We start from the raw sequence: 23095 nt of genomic DNA on the forward strand, positions 1-23095 counted from the left end.
CCATACTCAAGAGATGCTGGTTTGTTTGTTGACCATATATATTTTCTCTATGTGCGATTCATTATCCTTCCATCTGAGGTGTACATATCATCAAGATCCTGAATGATTTTGTTTTATTTGTTAATTCCAAATCTTTTTGGAGGGAAAAATCATACATACTTAGAACTCTTATCACAAAGTTACATAGTTTATTTTTACTTTTAAAAAAAGCTTTAGCAAATGTAGTTGAGCGTAATGTGTGGAATACAATGATCCACCAAAGTTGCCAGATTTTGAAGGGCTTCTCCCATCAAACTCTTGGAGGGGGGCGTCAACCACCCACCTCCAGGGACCTCGACCAGCCTTCTCTGCCAGATACTTGTGCACACGCTGCCTTAGGGTACAGTTTGCTTCTGCCCATCACACTTCAGTGTCTTCTCTAGCACTGTCTCCATACAATAGTATATAACCTTTGGTTAATCTTGCTTACAGACCATATAAGTTTCTCATGAAGCATTTGGAAAGAATCTAAGTTGATGATTTACAAAATCGAGGTTGCTATGGAATTTTAAGAATAGGAAAGCTATCACAGATTTCTGTACAATGTCTAGAGTAGTTACCATATTCTGTTCAGTGTTATCACTTTTAATTTGTGTGAACTACCCCACAATAAAGATTGCAGACCAAGAATGATGTCTGCTACATACACCTTAAGGTCATATAAGTACACTTTATTTAATTAAAATACAATACTTGAATTAAATTATTAACCATAGCATAACAAACCACCCAAACCAAAATTAAGTTGATTAGACACAAGTTAGTATATTTAGGGATGTACATCAAACTACATTGAGGAAAGTGGTAGCAAATCAGTAAGACCAAAGGACAGCAGCGTCACAGAGCCCAGCATGCTGTGACTTGCACTTTCACTAAAAGGCCAATAGAACTTAGGAAAGTTGAAATTCAAAGGTCAGAGTTAATTATTTCATTGTACTATTGCATTGGTCATGAAAATTTATTCAATTTTGATGTATGCATTGTAAAAGAGTTGAAAGCTGAGGAGAGCTCAGGTAGCAGACACAAATAAGATAGAAAAGATGGGCATTTCAGAGACTCCTAGAAACTGGGTAGGAATGACTCAAGTCAACCAACCAGTCAGCCGATCCCATATAATGGAATAAAAGAATTCGTTTCTTTAATGGGCAGTTTAGACTGTGAAAGATGGGGACTGATTACTTACTAGATATTTGTGAGTTTATACTTAAGGATGTAAGGACACTGCAGAATAAAAGCAGAATACAAAAGAATGTTTAAGAAATAGTTGTTGATCACATATCTGGGGAAGATAAGCAAAGTTAACTTATGGAGTAAGGGATTATGAGTTGGAATAAGATCATTATAGTTTAAAGCCAAGGAGCAATTTTAATTTTCAGCTCTTAAGATCTTCCCTATCCTTTTGATGGTTCCATTGTGGATCTGTGTGAAATGGGGCTTGACTAGATGGTTGTTTCAAGTGGATTCCAGCTCTGATTCCTTTTGCAGCCCTTCAATGAGTTTATAGGGATTTAAGGTGTAGAGTTGTGAGGTCATCAGAAAACCTGGTTTTGTGAGTGAACTAAGACAAACAGTTGTGCAACTAGATGCAGTTATGAAAATGGTTCTTAAATATGTGATTTCTCACAAAATAATTTCATACTTGGATTACGATTTATAATATTATTAGTTTTCTTTTTTTTTCAACTTCAAACTTCCTACAAACATTTTGCATTTGCTCATTCTATAGGGATCCAAAGGCAGTAGCAAAAAGTAGCTTTTCTCTAGTTACTTTAATAAGCATTTGATACACAGAAAATAGTATTAGTGGTTTTGCCTTCAGCTCTGAGCCTCATGTATTTGTGTTCTCAATCTATTTAGTATTTTTTAATCTGCACAAACCAAGTGAAACTAAATTGTAAGGCTTTCAAAGAGCTACAATGAAGGGAAAGAGGTACTATCCAAACTTGCTTAGGCTACAGAAGAGTGTCTGTTGGGGTCAAAGTCAAATGTTAACACCATGGTTCATAGTCAATTGCCAAGGAGAAGAGAGGAGACAGAGAATGAAGAGTGGAGTCTGTTCTAGAGTGAAGTCTAGAGTCTAGAAGGATGTGTTCAGCACAGTTTGAGGTGATCAGTCTACATTAACAATGTGCTAGATGCCTAGACACTGATACTTCTGTTTACATGGTGCCAGCACATATTTTAGGATTATACATGTGTCTTGCCAATGGGTTTCAGCCCCAGGCAAGTTCATTATGGATGCAATGAGACTGAGGAATGACAATGTAATGTTCTTGGGGTGAAAGGGTTTATACCCAACTTTATTCCCATGGTGACAGGTCAATCATTAGAATCCCAACCACTCAGAGCGAGTCTGTATGCAGCAAGTTGGTCTCTGCCTCTGGAACTGTCTACCCCCACAGCCGGCTCAGTCTCTGTGTCCTCGTGACCTTCATGGGGGCCTTTAAAATTCTTCCTTCGAGTAGCAGACCATATTTCCTTTTGTGCTTTCATTGCTTGAACCTGAGTACAAGAGCAGAGCATGGAGTGTGCTCCATGACCTGCGGAGGGTCTGCACCTCTCCTGGAGGAACCCGCAGTTGCCAAGTTGTTATTTTCTTTTGGGCTTTCCACCAACTTCCATCCAGGCGGGCTTTCATCTGAGGAGGGGCCAATGCCTCCGACACCAGCAGGGCCTTCACCCCCACCTGTTTGTCAAACCTCCACCTCTCCATTTCTAGGGCTGATGGCTCCACTACATCCTTCACCTGCCCCATGGCACCTGGCAGCCTGCAGTCTTGTGCTGCTTCTAAGGCCGCTGCTTCTAGGGCCGCTGCTCTTTCTCATGCTGCTTCTTCTCAGGCTACCGTGACATCCTTTACCATGTCCACAGCACCTCGCAGTAATGCCATTTCAGTCACCAACAAATTTTTTACCTCCTCAACAGCACCTCACAGTTCATGTTCTCTTGCTGCCTCTCTCATGCTTCCTGCAGGAGGGCGTCTTTCTCCCTTATAGCCTTTCTCGATATTGTGAGAAAACTCCCCACCCTTCTCTGGCCTCACAGGAACTCTGTTTCTTTAAGGAATTTCCTATTTCTCTGAGGGGCAACTTTACTACCCCAGGTGCTGCCTCCACCCCTTTCCAGTCTTGGGAAGGGGCCCAGTCCTCTAGAAGGCAAGCCACCTTGGACCACACGTCCACTGGGGGACACTCAAATGTCTCCTCATCCACAGCGGCAGCCCACTGACACACTCCTCCCATGAGGGCAGCCTGTTCTTTTCTTTGGTCAGTGATAACTCCCACCAACTACACCAACTGTCTTGCCAATGGGTTTCAACCCCAGGCTAATTCACTATGGAGTCACTGAAACAGGAATGACAATGGAACGTCTTGGGGTGAAAGGGTTTATACCCAACATTTTTCCCATGGTGGTAGGTCAGTCACTAGAATCCCATACTCAGAGCAAGTCTATATGCAGCAAGTGAGTCTTTGCCTCTGGGCCTCTCTACCCCCACAGCCATCTCAGTCTCTGTCCTGGGCACTGCTACCCTCCAGTCTCTGCTCTCCTGCAGCTGTGCAACTGTGTCACCCAGAGCAGTGGGCAAGAGCTCTTTATATAGCATCAGTAACAATGTATTGCCCACATGTGTGTAGTGAGCTAGCCAACCAGGGCCAGGTGAGAATCCTGGCCACAGGAACCTTCACTTTATCCACAGTGTGGCAGCTCTAATTGGATCCTTTCCAATAGTGGGTTTCATAACCTTGCTTTTATTATTATTGTTATTGCTTTGTTTCAGTAGCAAAATACTCTGTCAAAACAAAGATTTTGTAGAATGCCAATACAGGAGTAAAAATCGGACTGTTTTGTTTGAAGCAAAATAGTTTATTTAATTTCTTTTCCTCCTCTGTTTTAGAGAGACGTCTATTTTATAATTTTACTGTTTTATGATTTAAAAGGTGAGTATATTGAGTCCACTCAAGGAAAGAATTAGTCACATCTTTTATAAACTATTTTTGGCAAATCTCTCCTTGATTGGAAATAGCACTAATTCTACATTTAACTTGTTGACAAGATTATATTACTTTATTCTTTTTTTATTCCTAATGTACATTCTTTCATAACATCCTCCAAATTTCTGTGGTCACAATCAACAAACTTAGGTATATTTTGCATAGGAAACATCTTCCCAAGACTATTAGTTCTGGCTGAAGAAGCTGCTTCGTTTTGAAGTTGCTTGCCTCCTGCCACTTCAAATAATAATCAACTATCAAAAGACGCCCTCCAGGAATGTCACAGAGATGAACATTCAGTACCCTTGGAATAACTGATAGACTCGAATTTTCCTCATAGACTGATGACTCATTAGCATTAGAGATGTGAATAAATCATGAATTCGACTTCTCTAGATGAAGGCTGTTGCTACGCCTGCAGAGTCCATAATCAAGGTAGTTTTCCAGATAATATGGGAAACAGAAAAAAAACACACTACTTTTGCTTCAATTGGCAAGATAAAGTGTATGGTTGGAAGAATTTTTTGCTTAAAATATCGCCATAATAGCTCCCATCCTCCTTTCTGCTTAGTGTGTAGAAACAGAGACGATTTGCAAAAAAGGTATTGTTTTTCCTCAGTGGACTTGCAAAAGAGACATCAGAGTAGCTGCTGGGTATGTTATAGAAATGCATAGGAACTATAAAAATAATTGAAACTTGTAGAATGATTTTCTGAGTTTTATTCACAGCTGAATTTTGTAACTTTGGTCTTTGCTTTACTTGAACTGAACAGAACTAAACAATTTTCCCAGAATTTCTCAAGGTCATCTTTGTTTCCAAGAATCGCTTGAATCACAATCTAAGGGAAAATAATTACCTCTTAAAGATTTGCTTATTTCAGTGGTTCTGAACCTAGCTGCACATTAGAATCACCTGGGGAGTCTATAAAAATAGTGCTTCCTAGGTCCCACCGGCAAAGAATCTGATTTAAGTCCCGGGCATCAGCATTTTTTTTTTTAAAGATCCTGGTGATTCTAATGCATAACTAGGATGAAGAACCATTGAGCCAGTCAGTATTCTGGAAGACTTGTACTCATTTCCTGATCATGAAATTCAGCATAGTGTACTTGTCATATTGGGTCTCATTTAATATCCAAATACATCTTAATTCAGAAAGTCTCAGAAAACAAATGTTGGCTTTGTAGAGATTGATCTATCTTTCCTTTTGCTAGTTCCTACCCTCTCCAATCCTCCTATCTAAAGTGTACTTCTGGGCTTATTACAATAAATGCTGATCTGGATAAGAAGTATATCAGCCATCAAGTTTAATTATAGCCGTGAAATTAATCTCACTGACACAGACCCAATATATTGCCTCCAGAACTTTATATTCTCTTGCCTCTATTACATGAGAATTCCCCTACTTAATGCTCTAATGCTCTTCCCTACATCTAAGTCTGATTGCTGAGTTTTGGTCCCTCCATTATTTGCTGCTAGCCATAAAGAAAAGATCCCCCTCTTAATTCCATTAGTGACTTATTAACAAATAGGCCACCTAAAACTGACTTTTTAGAGCCCATGTGCCTCTCGGTAGTGCCTGCTGCACCATTTACTGCCATCATGGTTACTTCCTGATTTCTACCTGCTTAAAGAACACTAGGGCTAATCATGTCTTAGGAACATTTAACAGGCACTTTCCAGATGTCCTTTAGCAGAATGATGTAATCCCCCAGTCCATAATTCACTGCTTTGTTTTGCAGAGATCTCATATCACTTTATACTTTCCTTTATCATGGATCTAAAGTCCTATAATATTGATTTTCAAGACTGGTAGTTACCCTTTCTTTTATTTTTTTTTATTTTGACTAGTCTTTACAAATCCATGTATTTATTTATTTCCTTACTATCACTTGCTGTAGATTATAAGATGTACCATATGTGCTGACAACCTGTAATTCTAGAATCTTAACTAAAGTGAGTTTCCAAACAAAAGAAAAAGGTGACACTCTAGAGATCAGACAGGGTTTAGTCATTATGTCTGAGCCTGGGGCATTTCAAATGCCTCCTAGCAATTTGTTTTTTTCCCTGTTTAAAATTAATTGAACTTGCAGAGTGTTTTGCTTCCAAATTATATACTAGATCCAATTATTTAATATTTAATATCATTGGGCTCTAAAAAGAAATTCAAAGAAAATACATGAATCCTGGTATGTGTCCCTTCTTCTGTTTTTGAGAAATACATTATTTTGATACATTATAAAACTGAATTTAATTTCACTTATTATTATAACCATATTAAAAATGGTTTTCTGTGGATGATTATTATTTAGTCTGTTTTTTATAATAACACGCAACAGCATTCCTTCTGCTATACAAATGTATCAAGTAAAAAAAAATTATCAAGATAAGTTAATGGATTTCATTAAAGATGATGCAGATACTTAGATTATAATAATGGCATACCAAAACTTCACATTTAATTTGGTAGTAATAGTTTATCTTTGATGACCATTTCCCTCTTTTCCCCTAGAGTTTAATATTCCACTCTCAAAATAAATGCCTTATTCGTAGTCATCATGACAGATTGTTCTTACATATAGTTCTGTCTTTTAGTTATATCTAAATTATAAATCTTTCATACTATGTATAATACTACAGAATACAGCATCAAAATGACTTAGCATAAGGTAAATGATGTTGCAAAAACGAACCAACAATGAATAGGGAGAAATAAGGAAGGTTATACTTTCATTAATTTTTATGCACAGGGAATTCTATTTTAAATTGAACATAGTCTTCAATCCTCATTGTCTCCTGTAAACTAACTGAAAGAATAAAAAATAAAAAAAAGGATAAACCTATACTGCCAAAAACAATAGAGGAAGAAATGACAGCAGATGAAAAATGTCAACCAAATTTTGGAAGACATAAAGCAGACCTACAGCTCAGCATGTGGGAAAGCTGAAAGCTAAGTGACTGCAAGCTGGTAGGTGTCAAAAAGATGGCACGGAATATTTCACAATGTAGGACTGAGGAATAACACAACTGGTTGAAATTCCATAACCACTCTGTGTGGGGTGTTACTTGCAGTTTTGCTCTCTGCAGAGGTTGAATGAGAGGCTCTCTGAACTCATGTGCACCAGGGGCAGATGAAGGAATTTTGCATCCTAATCAGTTTGACATCAGTCACTTTTCAAAATTTAACTCCTAGAGAGCTGGCAGACAGATTATTATATTCAAAAGGGAGAATAAAAATCTATTTCACTCAAATAATGGAGAACTACAACTACTAAAAACAGTTCAGCAACAGAATGTTTGGATCTCTGTTTGATTCCCTGCTGGCAGGCAGAATAATGGACCCCAAAGATGTTTTAATCCTAATCCCTGGATAATGTCAGTATGTTACTTACATGATAAAAGGAACTTTGCACCTGTAATTAAGGATCATAAGGATAAGGAAATTATCCTGTATTAGCCAGTGGCCCCAATTTGATCACATAGGCCCTCAAGAGCAAATAATTTCCTGTCAGTCATCAATGGTAGATATGATATGAAAGAATGGTCTGAATTATGTGATATGAAAAGAACTGGCCCCACTGACCATTGCTGGACTTGATGATGGAGAAAGAGGTCCAGGAGCCAAGGAATGTGGGTGTTCTCTTCCTAGAAGCTAGATAAGGAAAGAATGGATTCTCCCATTGAGCCTTCAGAAGGCGATCACTGGGATTGTGAGTCTGGGATCAGGGATGGAGAGTTGCAGGCATTCTCTCCTCCCCTCCATTTCTGGTAGGTAATTAATTGGTCAGGCACCTGCCAGTCACCAGGGACCTGTCCACAGAGTTCCTCTTGGGGCAAGGTGTTCTGGGGCAGGGATCATGTGTCTCAACAGGAGAGACAGAGCTTGAGAGCTGAGCCCAGTGAAAGGGGCCAGAGCACACAACAAGAGAAAGAGAACTGAGCAGCTGGGGTTCAGGGAAAAGCACCATGGGGAAGAGAGACTGAGCCACCAGGAATAAACCTTTGCTCACCAGCCTGCCCTTTCCCTTGTCTTCCTTTGGTCTCATCACATTCATATGGAACTTGCCCCAGGTGGGGAACCCCCTTACCCCAACAGCTACACCATGTTATAAAAGTTTCATTTAGAAAACAAAAGTTTTAACAGTTATTTATATAAAGTTATGAGAGGAACTCTCTCAGAAGACAGAAGAAAAAGGCCAAGAAATAGAGAAGAGAAAAAAAATGTTAGAGGATTGATCCAGGAGCTCCATTTTTCTCCTTTCCATTATCTTACTCCATAAGAGAAGCCCCAGAAATAGAATCATAGAAAATAAAAGAAAGAAATTATCAAAGAAATATTAGATAAAAAAGAATATGACTTTCTAGATTGAAAGGGCTTGTCAAGAGCCTAGCAAAATGAATGAAAAAAATAACCCACACCAAAGCACATCATCAAGAAATTTTCCAAACAATTGGGAATCAAAAAGAGATTTAGAGGACATGCATAGGAAAGAAACAAAAAAAAAACTAATACTAACTCAAATACATGGAATTAGACTTCAGTAGCAAATGGCTGCATGATAAGGGAAGACTACCTTCAAACTTTGGAGGTAATATGATTCTCAAACAAGGATTTAATATTAAGTTAAACTTTCAGTCATGGGTGAGGCTAAAATAAAAAAAATTCAGTTATATATATTTTCAAAATTTTTCACATTTACCCTTTCTTAAGAAGAAGCCATATTGATATGCTCTTTAAAATAATTATAATAATATAGTAATATAGCATAATAACTTAATAGGATAGGACAAAAGTCATCCCAGAGTGACAGCAGCATGGCAGACTTAGAAAGCAACTGGTCCAGAAAGGAGAAGGATATAAAGTCTCTGGAAAGTATATAGACAAGAAAATAATATATCCGATGCATTATGTAATATTTTTTAATATATTGAACAGGGATTTATACTTCCCTTATAAAGTTTGGGCCTGAATACTAATCGTGACAAAGAAAAGGAAGTAAATGATAAGCACAGTAATTACCTCCAGAGTCATTAGAAATACGTTTTTTTGAAAAAGACAATATAGTGAATTGCATGAATCAGCACTGAATAATATTTAGATTCTTTTAATAACACAAACACAACATTGTCTTTAACCAAAAATTGATAAAATTAAGGACCATCGGAGTAGGGGAAATGTGTGGAAACATAGGATGCACATGCATACGTATCTGCACAAATACTCATTGAGTGGTAGTAGAAGGTGGGTTCTAGAATAAAACCCATACTTTCATAGAAGAAAACAAGTAGATAACATGTTTTTTAAAATTGAAACATAGAGAAGCATACTACTTAAAAATTCCTAAGCATTCTACTTAGAAAATAGCCCAAAAAGTTAACAGTATTTATCAGTTTCCCCTGGGGTGGGATAAGGAAGGTGATCAGAAGACTGATTTTTTTTTCCCCCTTAAACCCACTAAAAGATTTGGATTTTATTATTCCATAAAACAAAATTTACATAGAAGGGTTCTCTGTGAAAACATATATAAAGATTATCATGGAGAGTTATGCTATGATTTTCCATTGAAAGGCCACTATAACATAGTGTACTTCAATATCAGGTAACTATAGCTGAAATAAGAATTAAGCAACCAGAAACTGCCTTATAATCTGCACATAGGTTATGAAATAATCAAATAGATGATATTAAACCATTTCTTTCCACTTGCCAATGTAATTCACCAAGAATCTTCTAATAAATTAATATTGACTTTCAGATTTAATGAGTTCATTACAATAGTCCTTAATGTAATACTAAAATCCAGAGTGAAATATAAACTTGATTTAAGTAAGATACCTAAATTGTGTAATTAACCAGTTATTGCTCCAGAAAATACACTCATACATATGGTATGTGATGTCATTCCTTCTGTCACATCTCTAATGTATTTCACCATGCATGTTTTATTGGTACAAAAGATATGGAGCCTTAAATGGGCTTTATTAATAAAAATGTTTGCAAACAGCACTATGAGGATTTTATTCACATATTAAAGTATCCTGTTACTGCATCCCCCAATTTACATACATATGTGAATAAAAACTTTCATAGCTGTATTTTATATGTCAAATATGTAAATATTCTCTGATAGTGAGAAAACCATTTGATTTGTTAAAAGATTTTGTACTCAGTTAAATTATGGATTACATTACATGCAGAAACAGCATTATTTAATAATCTGATTTGTGTACTATAGAAAATTCAACTCTCTTCTTCAAGGTGTCAGAGGCAGTATTTGAATCTAGTTCAGTACAACACCAAAGCCTTTAAAGTAAATTATGCTTTAAAATAGAGTTGGGAATGCTGCTGGCTTCAGCAGGGAGCCGTCAGGACATTAGCCAGACCACAGTTCTTCCTTTTCTCAGGGGAGTCATAGGATAGATAAACTGTCTCTACTGTAAATTGCCCAGCCCAAGAGATATTTTATCAATGTTATTTAAGGGGGAAAAAATAACGAAAATGTTTTCTTCTACCTATCTTCTGACTAGAATTTTGTTTGCTTATTACTTCAAAATGGTTTAGAGACTACAGAACCCCTTACTTTTAATGTTTCAGAAGAGGAAAAATGTAATAATTAGATGTCATACCTGTCAAATATCTGTCCCTGGGAAGATTACAGAGGACAGAAACATCCCCTTTTAAAGCAGTTGCCACATAGTGGTCATTAAGCTCGACTTTGGCAAACCTCTCTGTCAACTCCATTTGTTTTGGAAAAATTCCAAAAAAGGCACTTGAAAAAAAGTTTTTCAAATTATTTCTATTTCTTAATGTTCTGAAATTTTATCATACAGCTTTGGAAAAAGTAAGCAATTAATTAATAGAGATAATTATAAAATGGAGTGAGCTCCCCCTGACTTTGGCAATGTCCCAAAACAACAGACTAGTTGTGTTAAGAATTACAGCAGGGGTCGAAGAAAATTAACTTAGGTTAAGCCATTACAAGATATAATAGCATAAGTAATGTGGCCAAGTGTAGGCTTCCCATTAAGGGTGACGCATGGGGCTGTACCAATTGTACCCTGCACAAAGATGCCTGGCTGAGAGCCTGCAGGTGGGGGCAGAAATCTCTCCCTTGCTAAGCTCACTCAGCTTTGCCCTCTGAAATGACTGCATTCTTTGGGGGATAGGTGCCTTTTCCAGTCTGGTTTACCCAAATGGGATACCTTTTGGCAAAGCACATAAAGACTCTGTATATGCTTGCAGTGGGTCCTGCTTTATATTCAGAGAAATATGACAATAAATAAAATCAGAAACAGAAGAAATAGCCAATCAGACTATAAAGATATCTAGAGAATTTGGCTCCAGCTTACTTTGTGAAAATGTAGCACCCATAAAAATTAGTAATGGCAGTGGTTGAGAGAGAGAGAGAGAGAGAGAGAGTCTTGGGAGAAAGAGCGGCTAGGGTGGCAATATTTATGCAATTATGCCACACAAAAAGGGCTCATGATAGAGCTGGGAAGCCTGTGTGGGAGTGGAAATGTTGCCTCAACCCCATGCCCCGTGCTGGTTCCTCTGCCCTCTGTCCTCTGGATTGGCAACTCTTCATGCCTAGATCCATGGTCGTTTCTCCTTCCTTGACTTCTATACTTGCTTTAAACTGCAATGATTACTAGGCTATTTGGTAACTAAAATTTGCATTTATTCATTTATGCTTATTACAGATATATTTGTGTGTGTGCGTGTATATATATATACACACACACAAATTTGCATTATACAAACACATGGTACATATGCATACCCATGTATGCAAATGATGGATATGTGTATATACATGTATATATTATGTATGCATATTTGGGTGTGTGGGTGTGTGTATCCTACACTGAGACCCCTCCTTTTGGCCTAAGCAGCAAGACATTAGAGGAAAGCATGCTCTAGTAACGTCCTTTTGGTATGTCAATGAGAGTTGTTCCTGGACCTAAATTTAATCAAATTGTGGCTTATGGTAAAAATTGTAGAGCAAGACCACAATATGTGGATGTATATGTACACATGAGTAAAATGTTTTAATTAAAATATACTTCTGGATTGGCAGATAATTCCCTCAATAAAGGAGAGAAAATTTAGTGTCTAAAATAAAATATGTGGATCTTATTAAGATTCTACCTTAATTTTCTGTGGGAATTAACCACAGGTAATTTCAATTACAGTGGACAAAATTTAACTCTTTGACAGTACTACAGTGGTGGCCACATCTGTGCAAAGCTGTAAAGTGGAATCTCATTTAATCTTTCAAGGCTAGCTAATCCTGTAGTGAGTCAAATATTAAAAGAACAGGGAGTCCAAAATATATAAGGTGTCAGGCTGAACTGTAACTCAATTTTATCTAAAGACATTGCTCAGGTCTTCTAATTCTAATTCTCTGAATGTAGTTTATGTATGATTTTGTGAAATGTCTACTATAATGATTTACTACTTTATTGTAGTTGCAGGAAAGTATATATTTATATTTATAACCTGAGAAAAAATATAATAAATGTACTAGTTAATTCTATGAAAAAATAATGTGATAACTTTAACATATTAATCTGTGAATATAAAGAATTTGGGAAACTTTATGGGTAAACCAAACACGTGTCTAAATATAGAAAATCATACCCAATCATGCATAAGTGAAATCTGCTATAATCATTCATGAATGTTAAATGTCAGCAATGATGGATATTTATACAGAAAAATGAAGAAAAGGTGAAACGGTGGCATTATGGATCAAAGTTTTTCAAAATGACATTGATATGTTTTGACAGAAAAAAGATATAGTAAAATACCTTAAGAAAGATTAAAGAGTAAAAAAATAGAAGAAATTTGATTAGGCAACAATCTGGAGGTCAACTCAGTTATTTATTCATGAGTGAGAATTATTTGTCATTTATGCAGCACACTGCCTTCTAACTACAGTGCCAAGGGACCTGTGGGTGGCCCTGTGTCCACCGTCACCAGTCGGAGGTTTAGTTAATCATCTAAAACAGAAATGACTAATTTTTGACAATCCAGTGGACATGATTTCTATTCATAGTTATCCTTAGGTTGGATGTTACCAACCCTAGGTTCAATGTTGAAAGTGGATGCAATTTTACCCCTTTCAATTAATCAAAAACATTAATAAATAGATAAAGTGTGAAATTACAAGTAAATACTATAGTTAAAGACAATTTAAAGTTTTAGGAGTGAAGTACTATCATGAAACTCAATAGTTCAGGGTTTTATTCATAGTTCTTTGATGATAGGAACAATATTATCCTGAACAATACTTAACTGAGCCCAGATCACCACAAACCATTATCAATAAGTTAAATATGTAAAATGCACTTGACTTTATGTCTCCAGTCCTGGATATCATTCTGACAAAAAAGAATACTTATCAGCTCTATGTAAATTACTTTTACTTAGTAAATGTTGCTTAGGTATTGATGAATATATTTTGATCTATACTTCATAATAAATGTTGAGTGCTTACTTTAAGTCAAAACTGATCAAAGAATGTTCTAAAATCAATTTATGCTCACAAAAACCCTATTGGTTTAATCGATGATATAGTATAAGTAATGTATTTACACATTCTATAAATGAAGAGATACAAATTTAGTAAGTTTCAATTACTCGCCCAAATTTTTCAACAAACAAATAACAGGCATGTTATGTAAACTTTGCCTTGACTTAACCCAAAAGCTATGATCTTCGATACTGTGATCTACTATAGAAATAGTACTAGCACCATAACCGTTTTAAAACTTAATTGAGGGGAGAAGCAGCACGTTTGGGAAGGAAATGTATACACTATGAAACATGATAACTAAATTTAGAATTAGCCAATTAAAGAGAATTAGAAAGGTATTATGCCTATCAAATAAAGCTCATTGGGATATATTTTGGTATGAGATGGAGCTCCAAGTACTTTGGGAAAATTGAACATTGACAATGCAACCGTAGAAAATCTCCTTTTAACGATTCAAAATGTGTTTGAACAATTTGGTTCATTGTCATTCAACTTATTTGGGCTAGGGGACTTTGCTTCAATGTTGCCTTATGTGCCATTAGTGTCAGATCTGAGTGACTATATGTTTTGATAAGCAATGCAGCTCAAGTGTCCTCTAAGATTCAATAGTAAAGTCATCCCATGTGAGAAAATCCCTGTACAGAAGCCTATGCAGTATGTCCAGGCAAATGACAGTAGTTCACTTGGCTTCCCATCAAGAGCCCTTCCAATTCTAAAAAGCAGCTATTATTACACTGTAGCTCATGTCTCTCTCTATGTATCTGTCACTTATTAAGATGACACCAAAGACTTACAATTAATTTCCACATGATTCAGATAAATCTATCAACCCATCCCATTTCCATTTTGCTCTGTGAATAACCCCTTTGAGTCACATTTCCAGAGCCATCAAGGAAAATGCAAACTCATTTTCCATGGTTATACAAGACAATGAGAGCATGTTGGTGTGGGCGGCAGGCAGGCTGAGAACATGAATTGCTTAAAATTATCCCCGCCATGGTGGTGTCAGAAGTAAGCCTGTGTATTGTTGCTAAGATAACAATGATAGAGTCTCCTATCTGGTTACAAAAATGTAGCAGTAAATTAATGAAACAAGTCAATTCTCCTATGCTTTTCTTTTCGTTAAACATACATTTTAACAGACACAGATACTGAGGAGATCTCTAAGCTGCAAAACCATCAAGGATGCTATCAGTTTTCATGGATCTCCTAGAAGCTTTATAGTCTTTTATTCCCCGGGCAAAACAAAGTGTTTCATTATACACTTTCTGTGGATCAGTCAGGGTAAGTGACTACAGCTGTGACCAGGAACCCTGAAAATGTAGCTGCTTAAAACCCACAGGCTTGCTGTGTGATCCATCACAATCAAAGCGATGATTATCTAGTGAGTCTTTTAAGGCAAGTACTATTTCTGTTTGCCTAACATGCCCTCAAGATGTGCTAGGGAGTTGGAGCACACGGAAACTTGGAATTGAATTAGAACTCCATATTCCTGACAATCAAATCCCCCAGGAACCAAATCAAATGGGAAAAGAGCATTAGTTTGTGAATGGAATGCTTCTCATTTCAACCATGCCACGAGAATAAACCACCTTTAACTTTGAGGTGTCATCCTTGAGATCTTTGAGGAATTTCGCCGTGTGTGTGTGCTCACTCTTAAGGCCACTTGAGAACCAGCACCTTGGCTATGACTGAGTGGAAAGCATGCCACTCATTGAGAACTTGGTATAGATTCTCTTGAGAAAAGTTAATTCCCAGGTTTATAATATCTAAAACCATGTAGATGGTTAGAAGAGAATGGACTTCATTATACAATCCTTACACTATACAGATTCTGGAAGAGATACATTGCAGAGGAACATTGTATTGATTGACTAGTAATAAATTCTGGCTGATCTGGTTCGAGCTGAGCTGCTGGATTCAGGAGATATAACATTATTGATCATAAACAGTGTGCATCTTATCTGTAAGTAAGTTATGCTCTTCCTGTTTGTATTTATCCATGAGTGAAAAAGCAATAATGCAGGAGCAAGGAAGTGGATATCATGGTTGTCGTCCGCGACTATGAACAAATAAGGAGGTATGAATTGGGAAGTTGAGATTTTAAATGTGAAAACTTATTTTAGATTTTGACATAAATCATGTAGATAAACTTTAAAATTGATGTGACATTTTGAATACACTAATACAAATTATAGTGATAAAATGAGTGCTTAGAGGCCATGAGATTGCTCTCTATGGGAAGGATGAATTTTCTCAGCTCTTTGGAACTTATTTCCAAGGAAAGGATCATATGCTGATTGACTGGAGTTCAGAATATAATCACCCATAATGGGTTCATTTGTGTCCTCTAAAATATGCTCCTGTTCTCGTATTACTTGTCATTTGTGGCTAACTTCTGCTTCATCTCTTGGAAGAATTCCTTGCTCCTTTATCTACCTCACACTTATGCCCCTGTCCTGTCCTCATTTCATAACTCCTAATGTTTGAATTATGGAATTTAGCATATAAGTATTTATCACAACATATAATACCTTGTATTTGTCACCTCTTTCTCTATGCTGGAGCATTTCAATGACATTGACTTACACAGTTCTATGGACATAGCAGATGTTTAATAAATACTTGCTCACCAGATTGGTTGATATTATTATATTCTTTTATAATTCTGATGTCCTTATGTTCTTTACTTTACACAAGAATAGTCTTTCTAATAAAACTTGTGATCTGGCCCCTTCTTAATTCTGGAGAGGTACTTATTCATATCAAGGGAGAAGTCCTTTTGGTCTGCTAAGTTTGGAGAGACCTCACTGCCTAGTAATCTCCCCCAAAAGAAAAGGCTATGATCCTCCAGACTACAGTAATAGAGGCGATCCTTCTCTTAAGATCTCTCCACCCCCTCCCCAGCTTCCCTGGATTAGCACACAGTGACCTCTAATGGGCATATATATATATGTATTCAGGATCTCCCTAAGTATTCCAGGAGAGTACAACAGTAGGGGTCAAGGAGCTAGAAATTGGACAAATTCACCAGTAACATACAAAATTAGGCATAATGGTCAGAAGTTGAAAAAAAAAGGGAAGGCAAGGCTGTGCTGAATTTGAAAGGGTTTTTGGCATAGATCCTCCTCTCTATTTTTCCCATTCTTAGTTTAGATTTCCTATAGTTTCCTGTCTTTCTTGTTTTTGCTTGAGAATCTTTGCTTCAGCATTAGCCCCTCCTTTGATACCTTCTCTATAGCTCCTTCCATGATAATGGGGATCCAGTCCCATCTTTTTCTTTGTGTTGTAAAAGTACATCAGGGTTCAGCCAGGTAATAAGACATTTATCTCTTTCTGGTCTCCTTCTAAAGGCTTCTAAAGGGAAGGTGTGATTTCCGGTGTCCCAGTGCATAGAAAACCCCAGAAGTTTGACCCAAGTTTACTGCTCACTGGAGATGGCTATGGCTAGGTGCCTTTTAAGTGACGTAAGAAAAAACATCTCTCACCACCATTTTAACTCACAAAGGCCTCCTTCATATGAGGCATGTATCTTCTGCCTTTTGTAATGTGTCTTATTCCTAATGATGTGTCTTATGATGCACCCTTGTTCTTGAGAAATGAAAACGTGTATTCCCTGATTCTCAAGCCTATTTTGAAGACAAAACAACCCCAATATTCAATATTGAGAATGTCATTAACTCTATCTAAATTATCTGATATAAATGTTTTATCATTGTACTGATTTTTCCTGACTTCTTATTCTTTCCTGATAGCAGTGGAGGGCCCCCCTCAATCTTAAAATGCAGCATTTATTATGCCCTGAGACCATTTCTATCTCTTTTATCTAAATCTTCTCATCTTGCTTTTCTAGATTGTCTATTACCTGGCCTCAATTTACATTTTCCAGAAGATTTTCCTCTAAAATTTTGGCCATACCCCTCTTTACTCTCGTGGATACATCATGCTCATGCCTCTTACTGCTAGTACTTATCTCTTATTTCTTACAAAATGATGCTGATCCTTGTCTCCACTTACCTAAAGATAATGTGACAAATCAAAAACTCTATAGAGACTGAATCATCTCTGAAATAAAAGTGTCTGTTGAGCCTTTACAGACGCTAGCCAGAAAAAGGAGTGAGTCCTGGGATAGGAAGTTTCTGCTTCAGCAGCAAGGTCAGTGAATAGAAAGAACTCATCTAGTAGACTCAGTAAACAGAGAAAACTTATAAGGGGTCTCAAGGAAAGAAAGTTCTTTAAATTCACATTGGCTGTAGATAAAGAAAGCAGGCTAATGCAAAGTGGAGAAGGTCTGGGAATAGGTGGGTAGTCCATAGAGAAGGTTCCTGGACTGTTTTGGGGTGATGGTCAGACCCTGTTTATACCCAAGGGAGAATGTAGTGGTTCTGGTGACCTAGAAAACTGTTGAAATGACTTCATCCAGGAACATGGATAGTTAGCTATGGCCCATGGCTATTGACTGATCAACCTTCCCTTTCTCTCCTTAATTTTCTGGCCCTTATATAAGTCACTTGATTTTAGGATATTTCATAATTTGTCCTTATCATTTCCCCCTTTTCATAAAGATAGTTCATAGCAATCATCACTGATGAATGTCTGTTGTAAATATAATTGTGTTTAAACTGGCTCTTTTATGTTATGGCATTGTCCTATATTGCTAGAAAGGCTCATTCTTAGGAAGCCATTCTCATAGAAGAGGGAAATTTAAAGGGAAAGTCAGATGAGGTAAGATGTCACAGGCCGATTATGTGCAAGAAGAGAGTGAGAGAAAGAGTATTTTTTCGGTTTCGTTTTTAATAATATCTTCTTCTGGAATGGCATAGGTTACTGAATTAATTTGTTGAGCCAGCATAATGTTGATTGGGGTTTGGTTCCTAGATTTTACACAGCTGAGAGGAATAACAAGTATAAAGTGTAAATAAAATAACACCAAACAAAATTAAAAGTAGGGCAACAAATACAATCTTAAAGATGGTTTTAATCCATGAGCCCCATGGCATGGCCCATTGTTTTAACATCTCCCCTAGATCAGGGAATGAATTATAGGGCCCTTATTTGAGTCTTCATATGATTTAATAAGGTTGGCACATTGGTATAATTTTTGGGTATGAATATACAACATTGAGTTTATATGATTGGGCAGATACCTCCCTGAGAAGCAGCAATAGTATTTAAGGCCATTCTGTTTTGAAGGACAACTTTTCCTATTAAAGATATTTCAGTGTTTAATAAGGACAGGTTCCATTGGCTATCACTTAGCACTTGTTGAGTGAATTTTGTAATGGCTTACATAGGTACATTATATCCTCTATGTCAAGAGAGGGAACAAAAAAATGGCCAAATGATCATAACAAGGAAAAATAGAAAGAGTCCTATTCCTAGGCAAGAAGAAAGGGAGATTGGCAGCTCCTATAATTATGCAGCAAATATTTCCTTGTATCCAAAACCTAGGGTACAATGGCCCACCCAACTGAGGGGATGCCATAACCAAAGATTAGTACTATACAACCATCAGGTCCTATTTGGAGCTATCTATTAAATGCCCAGATGGCTTGACCAGTCTGTCCCAAACCAATCAAACTGATTTTAAACAATAGAGTAATCATTGAGATTTGGTGATATCCATCCCATATCCTAGTACAATTGGGTTGGTTCTGCTTAGATTGATTTTGTTTGTTCCCCACATAGGGGATCCTGGTAACTCAAGTGACCATAGTCTGGAGTAAGTACATTAATCACCTCAAATTTGGACATAAATTCCCATGGTTCCAACAGTGTCATTTTTGGTTTCTTCTGGCAAGCCCATTGATAGGATATATGCATAGTTTCATTTGCAGAAAAAGAGTACCCATGTACGGATTCATTAATGGTGTAGGCAATGGGCCACATTTCTGGACCAAAATTAGTATTGCCAGGGGAGCTAAAGGTCTCCTTTTATCTCATTGTTGAGTATATTGTTTTCAAATTCCCCCTTGAAGGGGTGACATCCACCAGGGTAACCCTGATGAAGCAGACAGGCACAGCTGTCCACATACCCAACAGTTAGATTGGTTTCTATGCTGGGCAAAGAAAGAAGCCCACATGTAGGAAAACATGTCCATCAGCTGCCCATCCTGTGCTAGGACACCAGAATAACAGCAGCCTGATTAAACAAATATTATGATAGTGCTTGAGCCTTAGATTTTCTGAAGCCTAACTGACCATCATTAGTGTTAAGAATTATGATAGGAAATAAAAGGAATATAGATTAATGGTGTTTTTAAAAATATACAGGCCTGATCCAGATTCTTGGGTGGTGGCAGTCAATTTCAAGGTGTCAGTGGTTTTTCTTCCTGAACACGTGGAGTTTGAGATTGGAGGTGGGAGTACTGAACCAATCAACTAGATTAGCCTTTTTTCAATGGGAAAAACTGATCCAGGAATCAATTCCCTCGAGGTTGGCTGCACAGAGATTCACAGGAAGCACTTGAAATGGACTCTGTAGAGGGGTTGTAAAGAAACACTGTGGAGATGTTTTTTTCGGTACACAAAATCTCCAGGTTAGATTCTGTTGGGTGGAAGGTCACTCTACTTGTTACTGTAAAAAAGATTGTTTTCTTAAAGAGTGAGTTTTATTACTATCTTTAAGAAACTGTTGCCAATAAGTAAGGATTCTCCCCTTTTATAACTAAAGAGTCTAAGGTCACAAGGGGAAGAGGCATGGGTTTTCCTGTTAGGATTCAAATAGGGGAAAGCTTATGTTTTCCAAAGGAAGTGGATCTCAGATTCAAAAGAACTATAGGGAAGGATTTTTCAATGAATTGTAAGAGTTCTATGAATTTGGCTAAGTCATCTATAATGCCATTTATTCTTTCTACTAACTCAGAGGATTGTGGATGATACATGCAATGAAAATGATGTAGTATTGACCAGATGGCACATATCTACTGGATAATTTGTCCAGTAAAAAGAGTTCTCCTATCACTGTGTAAAGCAAAAGGGGTTCCCTGGGTTGGTATAATTTTCTCTATCAGTATCTTAGGCACAGAGGTGGCAGTGGCAAGGCAAATAGGGAAAGCTTCAACCCCCCTGAAAACACATGCACAGTAACAATAACATACTGATAATCCACCTTCGGTTGCAGTTGCATGTATTTGAAGGGTCCAGAGTGAGGAAGTAAAAACAGGGTCTTCCAGGGTCCAGAAAGAACCAGGTGGCTATCTTGGGTCTCCCCTATCCTTGACTGTATATTGATTTCACAACCATTAGTAGCCCATCTTAATTCTTTTGATTTAGGAGCAGAATGCTACTATGTTGCAAAAACAGCATGGCAAAAGTCTGGCAAAAAAGGGTCATATTTTTGGTAGAAGCAAAATACTTTATGCATATGCACAATTTTTATAGATTCCGTTCCTGTTGCCCTTGCACGGTGGTCAGCTAGAGCATTTCCTTGAAACTTGGGTCCCATTCTTTTCACTAGAGCCTCAGTTTTGATGACAGCAATTTCAGAAAGTAAGAGAATGATTACAAATGATAACACTATGCCAAGACATATCAGATTTCTATGAATTCCACACAATCTCTAGAACACTTATATGCCTATATAAATACAATGTAAAGAAGGCTTTGTATTACTTCTTATTTGACAATGCTTCCCATCAATTTAACATAGCAAGCCTAATTAGGTTAAGCATTTAGAATTTGATTTTGGGAAGTTAGTAAAAAATATCGAGAAGGTTTTGAACCCCTTGGTCAATTAACCAGTCACATTTAAATACTTCACAGGAAATGTAGTACATTACACAGTTGCTAGCAAAACTTAGTTCTTTTAATATTAAGACACCTTAGTTTTCTCAAGTAATCAAAGACCTGATGAAAAGGTATCATGAAGCACAGAATTTTGTTTGCTAGGCAATTATTGTAAGGACAAAGCAAAACCCTTCACCATCTCATATTATCACCAGCAGACTGATACAACAATCTAAGAAAACTTTGTCTTTTTAAGAGAGTTAAATTTTAATTTTACACCAGCTTTATTTTGATATTAAAATCATCTTTAAGTAATTTCATTTATTTAAAGATTTATTTAATTAATTGATCACACATTAAAATTCTTTTCCCAGGATTCTTTTTTATGGACCTTCTACAACACTCTTTTTACATTCACATTTTGCCCTACTATTTCCCTTTAAATAACAAGGCTCTCACTTTCTTTTTCCTCAATAAAATGCTTTTCTGTTTGTCATACCTTCTTCCACTGGAAGCACACATCCTACCTTTCTTTCATGCAGAGAGGTTTCCCTTATTACTATTAGTGGCTTTAAATTATACTTATAATGATCCTTGACTTTAGAGACATAAAATTCTAGTGAAAACTAAGTAGTAAGCATTTGTGAACTGCCTGTTTCACCCGCATTCGTTAGATTGGCAAATTTATTAATACATTTCATAATTTCTAAAAATACGTGCTTCTTCATAATACAGTCTTTTAATAAAGCATATAACATGTTTAGTAACAGGCCCAAATTAATCCTTAGTTTCTCTGTAGGAGAAAGGCAGAATAGACAAACTAAGATTCGTTTAGCAATTAATGTTTCAGTATTTTATCTTAATTGAAAATGATCTAGATACCCAATGAATTCCCATATTTAATTTAATTCAGAAAAAAATTAAGAGTTTTAGGTCACCAAAAATATTTTGGAGGCTATTTTTAAGGAAAGCTATATCATAACAAGTTATTGTCAACATATTTTGTAGCAGAGATAACATGAGCTGATTCTTAATAATAGGTAGAATCAAAGCATACTTAATGTTGATAACTCTAAAGAGATGTCTATTTTTACTAAACCAACATATTTAAACAAGCTTGTATTTTTAAAGATTAATCCTATATCATCTGAAATTAAAAACATCTTGGTTATTATATTTGGGGTTTAGAAATATTTAGTTTATAAACTTATTTTAACTCATTTTAAAATTGGCTTAATTTATTTTAAACCAGTTAAATAGAGCTCTTTGCAATGTAAGTTTAACAATGCCATCCAGAGGTAGGATGATATCACACAGCTACCCACATGTACAGACATCCTTAAACATATATTCAGACCCAAACAGTTATTAGTATCTGCAGAGAAGACACTCCTGATTTGTATTTGTCCTTGACAAGCAACCTCCTAAAAGCTGGGGCTAGATTTTGAGCAAGGGTGCTTCCATAGCCATTTGTATTTTCAAAAGGCCTCTTTTCCCATTTTTGTTTTCTTCAGTTTTACGTATGAGGATGATCTAGACAAGAGTTCTTTGTGGGCTTCTACCTGTTTCTAGAGTTGTATTTCTGGTTTTGCAAAGATTTGTAAGACAAGGACAGTTGCTCTCACTTGGGTTGTAACTTAAGTGACATCACAGCTTTATCCACCTATATAAACTTCAAATTACTTCCTTCCCTCTGACACAGTTCTAATTTTACCTTAGGGAAGAAGACTTTTTTAAAATTAATTAATTAATTAATTAATTGATTTTATTTATGTTTACTAGGCTCTCCCCAACCCCAA

The sequence above is a fragment of the Manis javanica genome, chromosome 9 (genome assembly GCF_040802235.1).
Source record: "Manis javanica isolate MJ-LG chromosome 9, MJ_LKY, whole genome shotgun sequence".
NCBI classification, from domain to species: Eukaryota; Metazoa; Chordata; class Mammalia; order Pholidota; family Manidae; genus Manis; species Manis javanica.